The 19,333-nt window shown below is 41.0% G+C and overlaps 1 protein-coding gene across 3 annotated transcripts in view; it reads right to left on the bottom strand.

The window, feature by feature from the left end:
- Positions 1-19,333, bottom strand: part of PRLR (prolactin receptor) — a 198,630-nt gene that overhangs the window by 41,718 nt on the left and 137,579 nt on the right. For 2 of the 3 annotated variants that reach the window (XM_045999508.1, XM_045999507.1), the window contains exon 2: positions 11,541-11,602. The gene's annotated coding sequence lies outside the window, so the exon portion shown is untranslated. Of the gene's footprint in view, positions 1-3,592; positions 3,683-11,540; positions 11,603-19,333 lie in introns of all 3 variants that reach the window. The other variant, XM_045999509.1, reaches the window with a different exon arrangement.

The following is a 19,333-nucleotide window of genomic DNA, read 5'->3' as shown; positions in this document are numbered from 1 at the left end:
TTAATCTCTGCACATCACCAAAGGCTTCACACCTTCTCATTTGCTCATGGCTCTGTAATTCTATTAGCTCTGCCTGTCATCTCTGGCTCCCTCATGTCTGTCACCCATCTCTGGTGTGTACGAAGACTGGGTTATACTCCTCAAATATCCGTTCTCGCCCAGTCACAGGACTGCATTATCGTCATCCATTGTCATTGAACAGAATACTACACCCTGTGGTATGAATACACATTCCGTTTCATTGACTTTGGACTTGGCCATGTGAAAAGCTTTGGCCAATGGAATGTGAATGGTGGTGGTTCTTTTTGCTGTGTCCCAACAGAAGCCTGAAATACAATGGAACAGTTTTGCTTAAGGCTTCTTGTGATTGTTCTCCACTTGGTCTCCAGATGTCCCAGATAAGAGCTGCTCCCTTAGTCTGGATTCTTGAACAAGAACACAGGTGCAACCTAGATGAGCCCAGCAGAGGCCACTCAAGCCTAGCAAGCCACTATCGACCTGCAGCTGCTGGGCTGTCCTTTTGCAGGGTGAGCTGCCCTATGGCACTGAGATAGCACTGTTCGTTACCTCCGTGAAACTAATACTGGACAGGAGAGTAGGAGGAGAACATGTTTTGCAAGACTCTTCAAACAAGATTATTTTCTCACAGAAGGATCTTTGTGGACGTTATGTGTGTGTGTGTTATTTACCCATTCACAAAACGACTTCACTTTGCCATAAATAAAAAATCAATATGATATTGGTAACAACCTTGTCTATTATGTATAGTTTCGATTTGTAGAAATCTGGCCTTAGGAAGTAAGACGAGAAGTTGAAATTAAAATAAAAAATAAATTATTGACCCAGTGGCATTACTTCCCTGGCTCCCAGCTTACTTGTCTCAGGAGGAAATGCAGAGCAGGAGTTCTAGAATTTTGGATGTGAAGGAACCAAAAGACTTGAAAGGATTCTGATCCAATCTCTCACTTTTCTATATGGGGCAACTAAGGTCTGGAAAAATGAAGTGTACTGGCCAAGTGCCTGATGGGAGAATTTTTAAAACATTAAGAGTGGGCTTTGTGCACATATGAGAAAGTTAACATGTCTAAGAAGAACTCAAGAATGTGTCAAAAGCATTTTTCCTCCTTATTTCCTGCTTTTTCCTATCATCTTAGAATCCTGAGAGACCATTCATAGGAGTGGTAAAAACTTAGGTTGTCCATCAGAAATTTGGTTCTCCTTTTCTTTCTGGGCATAGATTTAAAGATCATAGGACTGACTCCCTTGTAATTAGATGGGATCAGGTGATTAAGTTGTAGTGTCTGAAAGTAAGCAAAAATGATATACTTCTAATCTGGTCAGGGTGTTTGAAACTTTTCATACATTCTCTTGTTCATTCATTCTCTCTCTCTCTCTCATCCATTACTGGCCAGAGGAAGATGAACTTAAGGACTTGAGGGTCTTAAGAGCCAAGCATAGCCAATAGATGGAAGGATCCTGCATCCCCTGTTGATGCCTAATGAACTGTGACTTGGGTGACAAGTAAACCCTTGGTTATCAAGTTTCCAAGATATAGAGAGACTGGGTATTATACAGCTAGTTTTACTTAGCTTGGTTAATCCAGGGAGAGTCAGTGCAGCTTAGTTTAGATGGTAACTACTATATTTAACCAAGCAGAAGACCTGTGACTAAGTGGGAAATCTCTGACATGTGGCCTACTGTCACTGTTCCATCCTGAATACCATTCATCAAACTCTCAAGTAACCTGTCTTGCTTCCTCTACATTTTCCACTCCCACATACTGTCACATTTATGCATGTTCATGGTGTTCAATAACACCTGTTGGATTACTGGTTGACTGAATAGTTTATAAGGCCATAGGTAGGAAATTATTCTGATTCATGGACCCACTGAAAGAACACTTGAACTTGAGCTCTGAAAACCATTCTTCCCATTAATCAATAGGCCCTTCCTATTACTGAGGAACATGAGACCTTACCGATTCTTCCAATAAAGCTGTTCATGTATATTAATTTGAACTCAAGGACAGATGGGTAACAAAGCTAGCTAAGATGTGGTTGCCTAATAAGTGTGCTTTGAATATTGATGCATTTCTGTATTCCAAAGTAAGACAATGCACTTAGAAAAATATGCTAAAATATGCTTAACAGCTTAAAAAGCAAATGCTATTGTCAATTATAAAAGGATCTCTCCCTGTATTTCTTAGTAAGTCTACCAGACCATTAGCACAACAACAAACAGTAGGTTCAACTCCCAATTGGTTGCTAGGCTTCCTGTACCAATGCACTTGCTCACAGAAGTAGAGTGGGCCTATGCAAATGTCTGCATACTTGGCCACCATGACCTTGGCTTAGTAGAATCCAGTAAATCATTGCTGACTCATTACTTTACAATAATAACATCACCTCTTTGCACAATATGTAATTGATGCTGTGCTTTCCAGACAACCCTGAGACCACCAAAGGGGGAAAAAAAAAGATGAAGAAGTCAATATTCAAAAGGCTAGTCAATTTCTCCCTATCTTTGTAAACACTCTTCTTGGGAGATTATCCATAATGATTTTTATCCTTGACCTAGCAGACATCCTATTGTTACATTCCCATGCTTCTCAACTCAGTTTTAGGACAGAAATTAATTTTAATATGACCAAGAACAATATGATTTGAAAGGGAAAGTTGCTGTTTTGCTGATACTCAAAGTTCTTTTTTTTTTTTTAAAGTTCTTTTAATTGCCAATTTATGCACAAGTAAAAATATAATGACTTGGGATGAGTTTCATGGGTTTGCTTAAGCAGAGGGGTTGATACACACCTGGATTTCTGGTTTGCATTTCTAAATGTCCTTGATTGCCTAAAAGACCCCACTGCAATCCCAGCCTCTTTTTTAAAGTTCTGTATATGTGCCAGGCACATGGAACCCTAGTGAGCCCGCTGAGCCAGGATGAGAGGAACAGAGGATAACATTCACTTTAATATTCTGTGCAGTTCAGAAGAGGGCTTTCCTGCTTCACAGAAGTCTTCTGAGCACAGAGGAGTGCTCAGATGCCTACAGAATGAAAGAGGAATAAACCAGGTGTGGCAGCCTCCAACAGGCAGCCTTTGTTCTCACTCTCCACCCATCTGGAGACCACACACAGCCCTATCTCCCTTTATGTATTCACAAGAGCAAGGATTTGGGGGGTAGACAGGTAGCACACTTCACAACAGTCACTTGGCAAAAGTCCTTATAAGGCATCTCTGTCTTCCCCTCCAAAGTTCCTTTCCCCCAATGCTGTATCTCACCCATTTCATCTTCCTCCAGACCTCTCTAAAATCCCCTCTACAGTCCCAAGCAATTCTATTCTCAGTTTCTGCTCTCCTGCCTCACTGACTAAAAATGCCAGGCTGAGTTCTAGAGAAATTCTATCTATCCAGTGTTCCTCAAAGTATACCCCCATGGGGGTCATAGCCTTCCCGCATGTGGCTTAATAAAGTCCTCACCCCCGGAAAGAGCTCCCTTTCTGTGTAGGAATATAGTTGCTAGTTCAATGTGGTTTCTCCATATTGTTTCAGAAAGAGTGAGGATTGGCACAGGGCCACCCAACCAAAACTCACCTGCCTCCTTACCATCAGTTTCATCTTTCCTTCCTCCAGACAGGGAATTCCTTGGATGCCACCAAATGGGGGAAGCCCCACCTAGAACATCTAGGACCTGATGATGAATCCCAATTTACCCTTCTTTCTCCCTCTATCTACCAAGGCTAGAAGCTCACTGATGTCAAGAACTGTGTTTATTTTTCTTCTATATTCCTCAAACTTAATGCAAAGCTCGATGCATAAAAGGGCTCAATAAATGGAATTTATTGGGTATTAGCTGCATGTAGAGGGAAGTTGAGAAGGATTTTATCTTTTAAAGTGCTGTTAAGACAGTAAATAACGTGTGTTGGAGAGGATGTGGAGAAAGGGGAACCCTCTTGCACTGTTGGTGGGAACAGCCACTTTGCAAAACAGTGTGGAGATTCCTTAAGAAATTAAAAAATAGAGCTTCCCTATGACCCTGCAATTGCACTACTGGGTATTTACCCCAAAGACACAGATGCAGTGAGAAGAAGGGCCATCTGTACCCAATGTGCATAGCAGCAATGGCCACAGTTGCCAAACTGGAAAGAACCAAGATGCCCTTAAATGGACGAATGGGTAAGTAAGATGTCCATATACACTATGGAGTATTATGCCTCCATTAGAAAGGATGAATACCCAACTTCTGTATCAACATGGATGGGACTGGAAGAGATTATGATGAGTGAAATAAGTCAAGCAGAGAGAGTCAGTTATCATATGGTTTCACTTATTTATGGAGTATAAGAAATAACATGGAGGATATGGGGAGATGGAGAGGAGAAGCATGTTGGGGGAAATTGGAGGGGGAGATGAATCATGAGAAACTGTGGACTCTGAAAAACAATCTGAGGGTTTTGAAGGGGTGGGAGTGGGAGGTTGGGTGAGCCTGGTGGTGGGTATTATGGAAGGCACGTATTGCATGGAACATTGGGTGTGGTACATAAACAATGAGTTCTGGTACACTGAAAAGAAATAAAAAAAAATAAAGTGCTATTAATCATTGGAATATGTGGTTGAGAGAGGTAACGACTTTTCCACCTTGGGTGGTTTAAAAATTGATAATAAAGGCAACATGCGTTTTCATGGAATTTTCAATTTTTGAAGTATCTTCATGTAAAATATTTTATTTTATTCTTCTCCCACCCTTGTAATATTTCAGGATGGTATCAACAGCTGAGTTTGGAAACACTTCTGGCTGCTCAAGCATAGTTGGACTGACACTTTGTCTTCTGAGTTTAAATTGGTATAATCCTTTTGGTAATATATATTAAAAGTCTTGTGAATGTAGATACACTTTGAATTGAAAAATACACTTCTAGAAATTTGTTCCAAATGAACAGAGATGTGCAAGAACAATTCCATACCCCCCTCAAAAGATCCCCCCAACATTATTTGTAAAAAGAGAACACTGAGAGAAATCAAAATATCAAATGATAAGGGATTATTTAACTAGATCATGGTATAGTCCTACAATAAAGTACTAGCTAATCTTTAAAAAATGTAATAAAAAATTTAATGATATAGAAACCTGTGCAAAGGAAAAAGAAGACTGGGTATGAAAAGTAAATGTCTTTGACCTCAATCCTAATATCTGTATCTCTCTATATTTTATGTGCACAGAAGAAAGACTAGCAAATATATACACCAATATATTCACAGTAGTTCTCTCTAGGAGGATGACTTTAAAATAAAAAAATAGGGGCGCCTGGGTGGCTCAATGGGTTAAAGTCTTTGCCTTTGGCTCAGGTCATGATCCCAGCGTCCTGGGATCTGGGACCGAGCCCCACATCGGGCCCTCTGCTCAGCAGGGAGACTGCTTCCCTTTCTCTCTCTCTGCCTGCTTCTCTGCCTACTTGTGATCTCTGTCAAATAAATAAAAATCCTTAAAAAAATAAAATAAAAAATAATGATTAATTTTGAAATAAAATAAAATATTCCTAAAATACTTAAAAAGTTATCACGTTTGTCGTTGAGGAGGAAAAAGTCATAATAAATTTTTTAACACTGCAAAAAGAGTCTCCTAATAAAAAGCTGGCCTTTCATGGTGTAAATACATGGAAAATGTCCCCATTTGGGGACTACAGAAACTGCTTATTTGGGTTGTGATGAAATTTTAAGCAGTGGGTGACAGCCAAGTTCCCTGTGTTAATCAGTGTTTGGCAAAGCTGGCATCCTGTCCCCCGCCCCCCACCCCATGCAGTAAAAAGGATCTTGACGTCCCCTTGCCTGCTCCCTTGTTTTTAAGAATTCCCTCTACTTGTCTGAATTCCATTACTGTGTCCACCTGAGAGTTCTTTAAAATACCCAGGGGGTAACTAGCCATTATTTGTTATTAAGCTTCTGACAAGTGGGTGAAAGGCAATTTCATGGGAAATCTGTTTTTTCAGAGCCTCAGAGAAGGGTGGGGTCATCTTATTCGAGAGGAGTTTAAGAAGTTCGGTAGGGTTCTCTCTCAGGAGCTGGCCACTGGCTTTATCCTGGCCCCTCAGCCTCTGTTCATCTGTGATACGCAGAGCAGGAGGATCTGGAAGTTCAAAGCTTGATGAGGAGGTGGGACAGTCTGTGGGCTCCAGAGTTCAAGCCCCACCTCCTTCCTTGTTGCCCAGACTTGAAACCACTACCAGTCCCCAAATCCCCCTCTCTTGCCTCACTTTGCTCCACATCTTGTATAAGCACATCCTGTCTCTACTGGATTTAATCACCCTTTCTCAGTTGTGTACAACATGTTCTTCAAACTTGCTTCTTCCTTCAAAACACGTGAACTACTTATGCAGCAAGATAATTACTTGTCTCTCTTATGGGCTTATAGTCCCTCCTTTCTCTTTTCCCTTCACTCAGCCTCCCTGGGAAGAAGCTCTTTCTTAACAAGAAGACACTTGTCCAATCAAAGATGTCATGGTCAAGGTCCTTGAGTTTGGCTGGGCCTGGGGGTGGAATGGTAAATACTCCCAGGGCAGTTGCAGTAAGTGAGAATGGGGAGGAGGAAGGAAAACCATGATTCAGCCCTGTTTAATACATTTTCAGAAAAAGACAAGGTCTACCTAGTTTAGTGGCTGGAACATCTATCCATCCAACCATCTGTCCATCTATCCATCCACTCATCAATCCATCTCTCAACAAATATCCACTGAGCCCATGGGTATGTTTTAACTCTGTGGCTTAGAGGTAGAGCTAGGCAGACCTTGAGAAGTATCTGTATGTTGCTGTAAAAGGGAAGCAATAAAACAGTATGTTGTCGCTAGGATTATTGCTTTATTGGGCAGATTTAAAGTAATTGTTTATTTTGTCACTATCCTTATGGTTGTATCTATTTAATTATCCTTACCCTTTTGATTTTTACTTTCTGGTTCTCTGGACAATGGCTAATTTAGTAGTAGAGCTCACCAGAAGCAAAAGTCCAATAATTACCCCACATACTTGTTTATTTCTGTACATGCTACTGTCAAAGGAAAATACAGAATCTCATCTGCCATTTAGACATGTATGTAAATGGCTCCCATACAGTGAGAAATTCTTTCAAATCTGAAAAGAAGTTATAAATATTTGGCACAAACTATTGAAAGTCCAATACATGGACTAATCTGATTCAGGTTATTGGATCTTTTTCTAGCAAGCAAAAGCCACTGGCATGTTTACCACAGCAGACTTGGAATTTGGGGACTCAGGAAAACAGTACTTGCCTGTGTCTCGTGCACAGGAAAGCAGATTCGGGAAGAATGGTAAAGAGGCTGCCATGAACACAATTCCCATTCTGCCATTTTCTGGATATCAGCAGTTGTCTAGAAGGGGTCTTCTGAGAAAAGTCCTATCCGTGTGTTCGTTCTAGACACGAGTTCACTTTGCCCTCTCGCTTGGCAGCTTGCGTGGGTCACTGGGAATGAAGGGTCCACGGGGCTACTAGGGGCTCTGTTGTTGGCTTGAGGTTGGACACAAATTGGAGTCATGATCTGAGGCAAGGTCACACCCTTTGGGGCTGACACATGTGAGGATTTGGACAGATACAAAATAAACTTCATCACCTGAGAGAGGTGACAGGAACCACAGAGTGGGGGAGGATAGTTTCCAAAGTTGTATCTGCCAGTTAGCAGTTGATCAACTGTGGCACATGGCTTTCTCTGTGAATTTCTTCTAATAGAAAGTGATGAGACAGTACATTTGCCTTGCTTTCCTCAGCCAATTATTGTGAGGATGAGCTGGATTAGTATGCTCCACACGATGGCAAGTGCCATGCAGGTGTGAACTGCCGTTATAAATAAAGGATGATAATTGCTCTTTGGATCCACCATGTCCCCCAGACTCTCTGGAGGTCTAATTCCAGATAGAGAAGTCATTCCTTTTCCCCTGGATGTCTTTGATTTTTTTTTTTTTTTATTTGACAGAGAGAGATCATAAGTAGGCAGAGAGGCAGGCAGAGAGAGTGAGAGGGAAGCAGGCTCCCTGCTGAGCAGAGAGCCCGATGTGGGACTCGATCCCAGGACCCTGAGATCATGACCTGAGCCGAAGGCAGCGGCTTAAACCACTGAGCCACCCAGGCGCCCTCCCCTGGATGTCTTTGGATTTGGACTCTTGGATACTGAATGGATGGATGCCTTATGCTAACTGGGGTGGTGATTTCCCTTCGGCTAGAAGCCCAGTGACTTTGTGTGTGAGTGCTTTAGGATTTGGGATAGGATCTCTTGCTTCAAAAGGAGCACACGGAATTGAGGGGCCAAACAATGGAGGAAATGGGGCCCAAAGCTGACCCCAGTCACTCCTTTATTTGCAGGTGTCAACATAGAGAGCTTTTGACAGAGTGGAAGCATCTTTGGTCAGGGTTGGGCCCTTGGTAAAGCATCCAAAATTTGCCTTTCATCCCCTTTCACCTTCCCTTTGGAATTTTGTTCCTTCTACTCTTCTTTACTCCTTCCTACCTAACTGGGGATTTTAGGGTTCCTCTCTAGAATTCCCCATTGCCAATAACAGCCTCAGGCTAGAGGAGTGCTGCCTAATGAAACTTTCTATGATGATGAAATTTTTCTCTAACTGCTCTGTCCAATATGGTAGTCAGTAGGCACTTGTGAACATTTGAAATGTAGCCAGTGTGACTGAGGAACTGAATTTTAAAAGTTATTTATTATCAGTGAACTTACATGTAAAGTGCCACATAGGGCTAATAGTGTATTGGACAGTGTGGGTCTGGAGTTCAAGACCTCCATCATTTCAATCTCTCTGTAGCAGCAATCCAATGACCTTGTCCTGTGTCCGAATTCCAAGGCCCTCGTCTTAAAGAAGTACCAATAAGCTACTCTGGTAAATTATTTATAAATTAAGGTCTTACCCTTATAGGTCAGTGCATTGCTTTTGATCAATGCCATACATTAGTGAAAGCAGAGGCTCAAATGATAGGACTGAAGGACTTTGGCGGCAAACATGGTGGGTGAAAAGATTATAGGCATAGAGTTTCAGACACGTTTCAAAGCATACTCTGTGGGGGGCATATTCCACCCCCCACCCCCAGTTCTCTGGGCTGCTTCTAAATCCCTTACTGTCTGGAAAATTTAAGGTCAGACTCATCCAGATGGGAGCTTGGGAAAAGGCTGGAGGTGGAGAGTTGAAATAGGCAGAGTCGAGAGGATGCTAAGATTTTGTTAAAAAACGTGGTGTGCCAGTCTGAGTGGTGTTCTGTTCCACCCTCAGGAGAAAATGCCAGGGAGGGATTGTTAGGGAGAACACTGGGGCAAGATTGAAGGGCTGAAAGTTAAGTCAAAGAGACCAGACACCAGATTCAAGGCCACAAAATGGACTGTGGCACTTTTGTGGAGTCTTGGCAAGGCACTGGGATGCCAGGCTTAATTTTAATCCTCTCTTCTAGGGAGATTTTCCCCTCTGAATTCCTTTATGAACATTGCTTTTTGGTTGTTCCTTTCACCCTGAAACTGAGCTGCCTTTCTGTTTCTCTTGGATGACCATGGAAATGTTCTCGAATTCTTGCCTGTGTTTTCATAGATACTCATGGGCAGCAGAGGCAGCATTTCAAACCAAACACTAGGTTGAGCAAAGGGTGGAGGAACATGGGAGGTGGGTGCAGGGAAGAGAGATGGACCAGGAACAAAAGAGGCACACTTGGAGATGAGCAGGAAGAGCGTGTACCAATCCTAGCACCTTGGGATTTACTCTTGGGCCTTGACTCACCAGTTGGTACCACAGGTAGATCTGCTCCCACAGCCTCACCTGCTCTACACTCTCTGAGCCATGGAAAAAGGGATTTCCAGCCAAACCACTGCCAAGAATGGGTGTCTTATTGTTTAAAAATATCAAATTTTATGAATCCCAAATCTTTAGTACAATAGTGTGGTACATAAAATAAAAATAGCAGCCAAATCCCCCTGGTGCTTTGCAACACAGTTCAGACTACACAAAGTTTTTCTGGAACTCTCTGTCCTCCTGAATGGAAGGACTACTCACAGTATCCAGTGCTATCCTGTTCTTTTTTGTTTTCCATTCCATTTGAAACAAAATGTCAGAGGCATTTGGCATCAAGGGGCAGAAACCCAGAGAGGCTGCTAGTTATCTGGCTAGGTTGGCTCACCAGTTGCACTGTTACCTAATACTCTTGGGCAGGCTATATTATGTCCCCAGGGTCCTGCTGTGCCAGAGGATTTTGGCAACTTCTGTCTGAGTACATACATTTAGCTCATTTGCATGAAAAAACAGGAATTCTTGTTGGGCTGAGCCTCAAAGAGCTATTACTTTTTCAATTTTGGAAGACTAGTAAATATAGCCTAGGACAATTTTGGCCCACAATTTTCTTCTACCAATGACCCAGTCAGTTTCATATCTTCAAGAGCCCTTAACTTCTGAAAGGTGGAGTGCATTCTCAGGTTTACACAGTCACATTGGTCTCAGTGGGTCTAGAGCCCATTTTACTATGGTATATACAGAGGAAGGCCATATGGCTTGGTTTCTCCATTGGGAAATGGAGTCTTGATACTTCATATTACTGATTTGTCAGCTGGGCCTGGCATCCTAGGGAGGTGGAATAGGGCCATGGTATTTGAGTTGGGAGGAAGGGGGAAAATGTGAGTTAAGTACTTCTACCCAATTCCAACACCAAAATGGCAACAGGATACTGTAATTGAGGAGAGGCAACCAATAGTTTGTGAGATCCCAGCCAGAAGATTGTGCCTGGGACTCAGTGGGCAATGGGGCCATAAAATGATTTTGCTTGCCAATGGTAGAAGGATAAAATCCAGGGCCTTTCACCTCTGAGTCTTTCCAGAAGGTCTGTCATTGGGCTGGGAAGATGGAGACACAAGGCAGTGATGACATTAGGGAGTTGAGGAGGGCACAGAAAGCTATGGCAAAAATTCACATTGAGGTGCTTGGGAAAATAAGAACAAACAGTATTTCTTTTCCTGATTTGAAAGTAACACAGTCATTGTTGAAAATCTCTCAAGGACAGAAAAAAACATAAGAAGAAAATAAAAATCTCTCATAATTGCACCACAAAGAGATATCAGCTATTAATAGTTTTGGTATTTTCTTTTTTTTTTTTTTTAATATTTTATTTATTTGACAGAGAGAAATCACAACTAGGCAGAGAGGCAGGCAGAGAGAGAGGAGGAAGCAGGCTCCCTGCAGAGCAGAGAGCCCGATGCGGGGCTCGATCCCAGGACCCTGGGATCATGACCTGAGCCGAAGGCAGAGGCTTTAACCCACTGAGCCACCCAGGTGCCCCAGTTTTGGTATTTTCTTTTAGAGAAATGGAAGGTTTTGAGCACGAAGGGCTGGAAGATTGAAAAGGTCTTTGAGAACAGCAGAATGAGACAATGTGGACATTGACCAGTTTGGAATTATTTTCTCTGCGAGCCAAGACAGGCGAGTCCCCACCCTTGCCTGGTTGAAATGGACAGCAGGACAGAGGGAGGTATGACAGAGGGACATGTGATCAGGTTGCCCTTACCTTCAGGATTCATGTGGAAAGCTTCCGTAGCGCTCACCTCCATGAATAGAAAGGTTCGTTAGCTGAAAGACAAAATGACTGATTTTAGCTGAAGGATGACAAAGAGGGGAGATCATTTCTGACTCACTTCTCAGCACCTGTGTGACCGCAATCATTGCCCTTCAGTGATAGGCATTTGATGGCCCTTGTTTTTTGGAATTAGTTTCCTGGCAACTTTATTATGAAGTAATTTCAAACTTAGAGAAAAGTTGCAAAAAATCATAAAAAAAAGCCTACACTCAGATACCCTAACAGTTAATAATTTACTATATTTAATTTATCATTTTCTTCCCCGTATAGGCAAATCATTATTTTTCTGAATCACTTGAGAATAAGTTGCAGTCATGATGCCTCTTAACCCCTAAATTTTTCCATATGCTTTCCCAAGACTACGGGCATTCTCCTACCTTAACCCTTAATTTACACTTACACTTAACAGTACAATGATTAAGATCAGGAAATTAACAGTGACATAGTACTACTATATATCTGTAGATCTTACTCAAATTTTGTCAGTCATCCTAATTGGGACTAGATTTAATAAAATTTGGTCCTTGAGACCTTGAGTGAGGTTTATTGACAAATCCCATCATGGCTGTGGCTGAATTTCTGGTGTTTGACTGCGCTCACCTGAAGCTCAGATTTGACGCTGTCTCATGGGTTCATGTGAGCCTTAGCAGAAGAATGCTTTTCCAAGTGGTACTAACTTTTGGTGAGGATAAGGTTGTTCACTGGGCTGTCGGGTGTGGGCTTACATCACTTGGGCCGTGCCCATCAGAAATCACGGTTCCCACTTTGCTCCTTCCAGTGTATCTGGCCCTGCGTTTTGTATAGGACATTCTAAACCCTGGAAATTGACTGGCCTGAGTCTGGGAGGTACAAGGTTGACAACTGCCAGTAGTACGGCTCTGAGTTAGAACAAAAATGATTCCAGGACTCGAATCAAAATTGGTCCATCGATGTCCGCAGTTATTTTTTTAAAATTTGCTTTTTTAAAAAATTTTATTTTATTTTTTCAGTGTTCCAAGATTCATTTTTTATGCACCACACAATTCCTAATTCAGTGCCCGATTTTGTCTTGTGCATTCCATGCTAAAACAATCTAGCTAAAGTAGCTAGATTGGTTTTATGTCTTCAAAATTCAGAATCCTTAAGACATCCCCTGGGGAATCAAGTGTTGAATACTTTCCGGGCTGACTCAACTGATGGAGGAGAGAGTGACAAGCGGGCCACTGAGGATCTCTCTTACACACGCCCCTATCTCAGCATTACTACAACTGTCCAAAGGAATGTAGAGTCCAGACATCTTTGCGATAAAAGCCCATGATGTGTTGACAGCCATTTGGACATGAGACAGCTAGCCCAAAGACACCTGATAATGAGGTGTCTGGCAAATCCAGAACCTGTAAGACAAATGTCTGGGGCAGTTCTCTTAAAAGCCACCAATTGCTCTTCATACAGTACAGCAATATTTTTTTTTTTTTTTTTTTAAGACTCCAAACATTCTAGAATGCATTTTAGATTCTGAGAATAACTTCAGGACTTAAAGCCCTCTCTTTTATAATGTCCTGGCTCTGTTCAGAAGAATCCAGACTTCTTTTACCCTCTTGCAGGAAACCCCGTGGCGTCAGCCGAGGCTAGGGAAGGGTGCAGGGGTGTAGGGTACAGGACAAGGCCTCCACTAAGGGTAGACAGTCTGGAAGGCTAAGCTGTAGCAGTGATGACTCTGGGGCAAGAGATCATAAAGGAGATCACGGCCCCAACACTCATTTCTGCAGTCTGACAAACATTAACTGAACAACTGGCCTTGAGCTCACTTCATTCATCCATCTGTTTATTCACTCAGCATTTAAGTGCCTGGCACATCATTTAGCCCTGTCATTCTTTCTCCCAACTTCTGCAACTCTTCTCAGGCCTGCCCTGTGCCTTGTGGAGGTGGCTTCAGCTCCTGCCCTTCAGCTTCAGCTTGGGCTCCACTCGCAAGAGGCAGAGGGTGGGAGCAGAGCACATCAGGGTAATATTTTCCTTCCTCCCTGCCTTCCTCGTGGCTCAGTGCTGACAGTGGTCATGTCTCTACTACCACAGTTCCAGCTGGGAAGCCCTTCTTCCATGGCTCCAGCTCTCACTGGGTCCCAGCAAAATCCCTCCCTGCCATCCCCCTCTATGGGGAAGGGGTGGTCACAAATTCCCTTGTTAGTTCTTTCAACCTTGCCCACAGGTATGTCAATGGGTTCTTGATTATATTCTCTTAAAACAATCTTAGCTTGGGCATATCATCATCCGGTCTGACCCTGACCAATGCAGTCCTTTAATATATGCTCAATTGTTTTCAGATGGCTTTGGACAGGCTGGAAAGATGTAAAGTTTTGGACATAGTTTCTAACACTAAGCTACAGCAGTGAAGTGTGGGGAGGCAGAATTTAACAGAAGCTCCTAGGGAAAATAATCTCAGAGATGTAGTCCTTTATTCACTCTAGGATTACATATCAGTCAAAGATCAACCTAATCTCTGGCCACATCATTAGAAGTATGGTGTCCAGGACAAGAGAGGTGATACTGTGCTTTTATTCTGCCTCAATTAGGTTCCACCTACAGTTCTAGCCACAGTTTTGGGCCTCCCACATATTAATTGTAAGTGTTTCAAATCCTGCCATATACAGCAGAGGTCAAAAACTTTCCTACAAGGGACAAATAATAAATATCTTTGACTTTGTAGGCCATAAGTTCTTTGCTGCAACTAGTCTGCTATTGTGCAAAAGCAGCCACAGACAATAGATAAATAAGCAGGCTTGACTGTGTTCTAATAAACTTTATTTACAAAAATAAATGGGTAGTTGCATTGGGCCTGCAGGTCTTACTTAGCTGACTTCTGATATTTAGGGAAAAAATCATCCCCTTCATAAGGCAGAAGTTAGATCAATGTATAGAAATCACAGAAAAATAGATCTGTGCTAATTTTAAGGAAAACCTTTCTAATTGTGACTACCATTCCCAAGTAGAATGAGATGTTTCATGAGGCAGTGAGCGGGTTGTTTATTGTAAGGGTTTAAAAGAAGGCTAAGTGTTGGAGAATAATTTTCTGCAAAGCACAAGAAGTCAGATGATGTGGGAGGGAATAGCTCCTAGTATTCATATATACTCAGCATAGTACTGCCTACATAGAAGCTCCTATAGATTTTCTGTCCCTGGAGGAGAGACTCTGTCATTCTTATTCTTGTATCTTGCCCACTCCTGAAATCCTAGTATAGTATTTTAAACATGGCAGGTGTGACTAATACATGTTTTGTCAACTTGGCTCTCTAAGTAACATCTTGCTGACAGTTGAATGAAACTAATTTGTCTTTAGTACAGTCATCACTACGAGTCATATTAAATTAGTTCCTTTATCTTTAATAAGCTTCAATAGTTGAGGATTTTCACTGAAAATAATGGCTGTAACAGTCAACATTTATCGAGTTCTGAAAATATGCCAGCTACTGTTCTAAGAACTTTAATAGGCATTCTCTTATTTAACTATCTCCCAAACCTATGAGGGGTGTACCATTACCATCCTATTTTACAGATGCAACTAATTCAGAGAAGAAAATTCAGAGAAGTCTCATAGCTGGGAAGTGACTTCGCCAGAAAAGGGATCTCTCTGATGTCTAATGCTATGGTCCAACCACAATTCCATCCTGCTTCTCATTCATTTGTTCATTCATTCATTCATTCATTATTTAACAAACATTGATTGGTTGCCTGCTATTCGCCAAGTACTGTTTCTTAGGTTCTGAAGACAGAGCTGTGAATATAAACAGTTCAAGTCCATGCTCTGTAGGAACTTATATTTAGGCTGGGATTATAGCAAGGGTAGATGCACCATTAAATGAGAAGATATTAAGTGGTAATTCATGAAGAGACATAGAGATTAGAAAGATAATGAATAAGTCTTGTCCATACCAGAACTTCAGGGATAATTCCCTATTTATGAATTTACCAAAGCTCTTTCTTGTCTACTGACATTACCCCAAGTTCAGTCTTTGGTCTTGATAAAGTGTCAGATACACTCAGATATTAAGAAGGAAGTTTCAAGCATCCTAGAAAATGATGCAGATCATATATGGCAATGTGTATATATATATGTGTGTGTGTGATATGTATATGAAGTCCACAAAGGGAAAATAACCCAATAAAGCACTTAAGAATCATACTTCATGGGCAGGTAGAATCTGAGCACCATAAAATGGGCGACCAGAGGCAACAGATGGAAAGGGGTTGAAAGAGCTAGTTTGAAAAAAAAAAAAAAAAAAAAAAAAAAAAAAAAAAAAAAAAAAAAAGAAAGAGCTAGTTTGGTTAACACAAAAGTAAAGAAGAAAAATAAACCAGTTTAAAAATGGGTAGAATTTAAAGTGAGGCGGTGGAAAACAATTTATCATGCTAATGGACATCAAAAGAGAGCTGGGGTGGCAATCCTTATATCAGATCAATTAGATTTTAAGCAAAGACTATAATAAGAGATGAGGAAGGACACTATATCCTACTCAAAGGGTCTGTCCAACAAGAAGATCTAACAATCTTAAAAATCTATGCCCCTAACGTGGGAGCAGCCAACTACATAAACCCATTAATAACAAAATCAAAGAAACACATCGACAATCATACAATAATAGTAGGGGACTTTAACACCCCCCTCACTGAAATGGACAGACCATCCAAACAAAAGATCAACAAGGAAATAAAGGCCTTAAATGACACACTGGACCAGATGGACATCACAGATATATTCAGAACATTCCATCTCAAAACAACAGAATACACATTCTTCTCTAGTGGACATGCAACATTCTCTAGAATAGATCACATCCTGGGTCACAAATCAGGTCTCAAATAGTACCAAAAGATTGGGATCATTCCCTGCATATTTTCAGACCACAATGCTCTGAAACTAAAACTCAATCACAAGAGGAAAGTTGGAAAGAACCCAAATACATGGAGACTAAACAACATCCTTCTACAGAATGAATGGGTCAACCAGGAAATTAAAGAAGAATTGAAAAAAAAAATCCATGGAAACAAATGATAATGAAAACACAACTGTTCAAAATCTGTGGGACACAACAAAGGTGGTCCTGAGAGGAAAGTATATAGCCATACAAGCCTTTCTCAAGAAACAAGAAAAGTCTAAAGTACACAACCTACCGTACACCTAAAGGAGCTGGAGAAAGAACAGCAAAGAAAGCCTAAACCCAGCAGGAGAAGAGAAATCATAAAGATCAGAGCAGAAATCAATGAAATAGAAACCAAAAGGACAGTAGAACAAATCAACAGAACTAAGGGCTGGTTCTCTGAAAGAATCAATAAGATTGATAAACCTCTGGCCAGACTTATCCAAAAGAAAAGAGAAAGGACCCAAATAAATATAATCATGAATGAAAGAGGAGAGATCACAACCAACACCAAAGAAATACATACAATTATAAGAACATATTATGAGCAACTATACTCCAGCAAATGTGACAATCTGGAAGAAATAGATGCATTTCTAGAGACATATAAACTACCAAAACTGAGCCAGGAAGAAATAGAAAACTTGAACAGACCCATAACCAGTAAGGAAATTGAAGCAGTCATCAAAAATATCTCAACAAACAAGAGCCCAGGGTCAGATGGCTTCCCAGTGGAATTCTACCAAACATTTAAAGAAGAACTAATACCTATTCTCCTGAAACTGTTCCAAAAAATAGAAATGGAAGGAAAACTTCCAAACTCATTTTATAAGGCCAGCATTACCTTGATCCCAAAACCAGACAAAGACCCCATCAAAAAAGAGAATTACAGACCAATATCCATGATGAACACAGATGTGAAAATTCTCACCAAAATACTAGCAATAGTATCCAACAGTACATTAAAAGGATTATTCACCACAACAAAGTGGGATTTATTCCCAGGCTGCAAGTTTGTTTCAACAGCTGCAAATCAATACATTATTAATGATACAATAAAATATTTATGATACAATACATTAATAAAAGAAAGAATAAGAACCATATGATACTCTCAATAGATGCTGAAAAAGTATTTGACAAAGTACAGCATCCTTTCTTGATCAAAACTCTGCAAAGTGTAGGGATAGAGGGATGTACTTCACTATCATTAAAGGCCATCTATGAAGAACCCATAGTGAATATCATTCTCAATGGGGAAAAGCTGAAAGCTTTTCCTCTAAGGTCAGGAACACGGCAGGGATGTCCATTATCACCACTGCTATTCAACATAGTACTAGAAGTCCTAGCCTCAGCAATCAGACAACAGAAAGAGATTAAAGGCATCCGATTGGCAAAGAAGAAGTCAAACTCTTACTCTTTGCAGATGATATGATACTTTATGTGGAAAACCCAAAAGACTCCACTCCAAAGATGCTAGAACTCGTACAGGAATTCAGTAAAGTGTCAGGATTTAAAATCAATGCACAGAAATCAGTTGCATTTCTATACACCAACAACAAGACAGAAGAAAGAGAAATTAAGGAGTCGATCCCATTTATTCCTAGGTACATAAGATACCTAGGAATAAACCTCATCAAAGAGGCAAAGAATCTGTATTCAGAAAACTATAAAGTATTCCTGAAAGAAATTGAGGAAGACACAAAGAAATGGAAAAGTGTTCCATGCTCATGGATTGGAAGAACAAATATTGTGAAAATGTCTTTGATACCTAAAGCAATCTACATATTTAATGCAATCCCTATCAAAATACCATCCTTTTTTTTTCAAAGAAAAGGAACAAATAATCCTAAAATTTATATGGAACCAGACAAGACCTTGAATAGCCAGAGGAATGTTGAAAAAGAAATCCAAAGTGGGTGGCATCACAATTTCAGACTTCAAGCTCTATTACAAAGATGTCATCATCGAGACAGTATGGTACTGGCACAAAAACAGACACATAGATCAATGGAACAGAATAGAGAGCTAAGAAATAGACCCTCAACTCTATGGTCAACCAATCTTCAACAAAGCAGGAAAGAAGGTCCAGTGGAAAAAAGACAGTCTCTTCAACAAATGGTGTTGGGAAAATTGGACAGCCACATGTAGAAAAATGAAACTGGACCATTTCCTTACATCACACATGAAAATAGACTCCAAATGGAGGAAAGGCCTCAATGTGAGAAAGGAATCCATCAAAATCCTTGAGGAGAACACAGGCAGCAATGTCTTTGAACTCAGCCGCAGCAACTTCTTCCTAGAAACATCACCAAAGGCAGGGGAAGCAAGTGTAAAAATGAACTATTGGGACTTCATCAAGATCAAAAGCTTTTGCACAGCAAAGGAAACAGTCAACAAAACCAAAAGACAACTGACAGAATGGGAGAAGATACTTGCAAACTATATCAATCTAGTATCCAACATCTATAAAGATCTTATCAAACTCAACACCCAAAGAACAAATAATCCAATCAAGAAACGGGCAGAGGACATGAACAGACATTTCTGCAAAGAGGACATCCAGATGGCCAACATGAAAAAATGCTCCACATCACTTGGCATCAGGGAAATACAAATCAAAACCACAATGAGATACCACCTCACACCAGTCAGAATGGCTAAAATTAACAAGTCAGGAAATGACAGATGCTGGCGAGGCTGCAGAGAAAGGGGAACCCTCCTCCACTGTTGGTGGGAATGCAAGCTGGTGCTGCCACTCTGGAAAACAGTATGAAGGTTTCTCAAAGAGTTGAAAATAGAGCCACCCTATGACCCAGCAATCACACT

This window comes from Meles meles, chromosome 3 (assembly GCF_922984935.1).
Source record: "Meles meles chromosome 3, mMelMel3.1 paternal haplotype, whole genome shotgun sequence".
Taxonomy (NCBI): domain Eukaryota; kingdom Metazoa; phylum Chordata; class Mammalia; order Carnivora; family Mustelidae; genus Meles; species Meles meles.
Note: the sequence above shows the minus strand (reverse complement) of the source record. Positions and strands in the feature narration are given on the sequence as shown.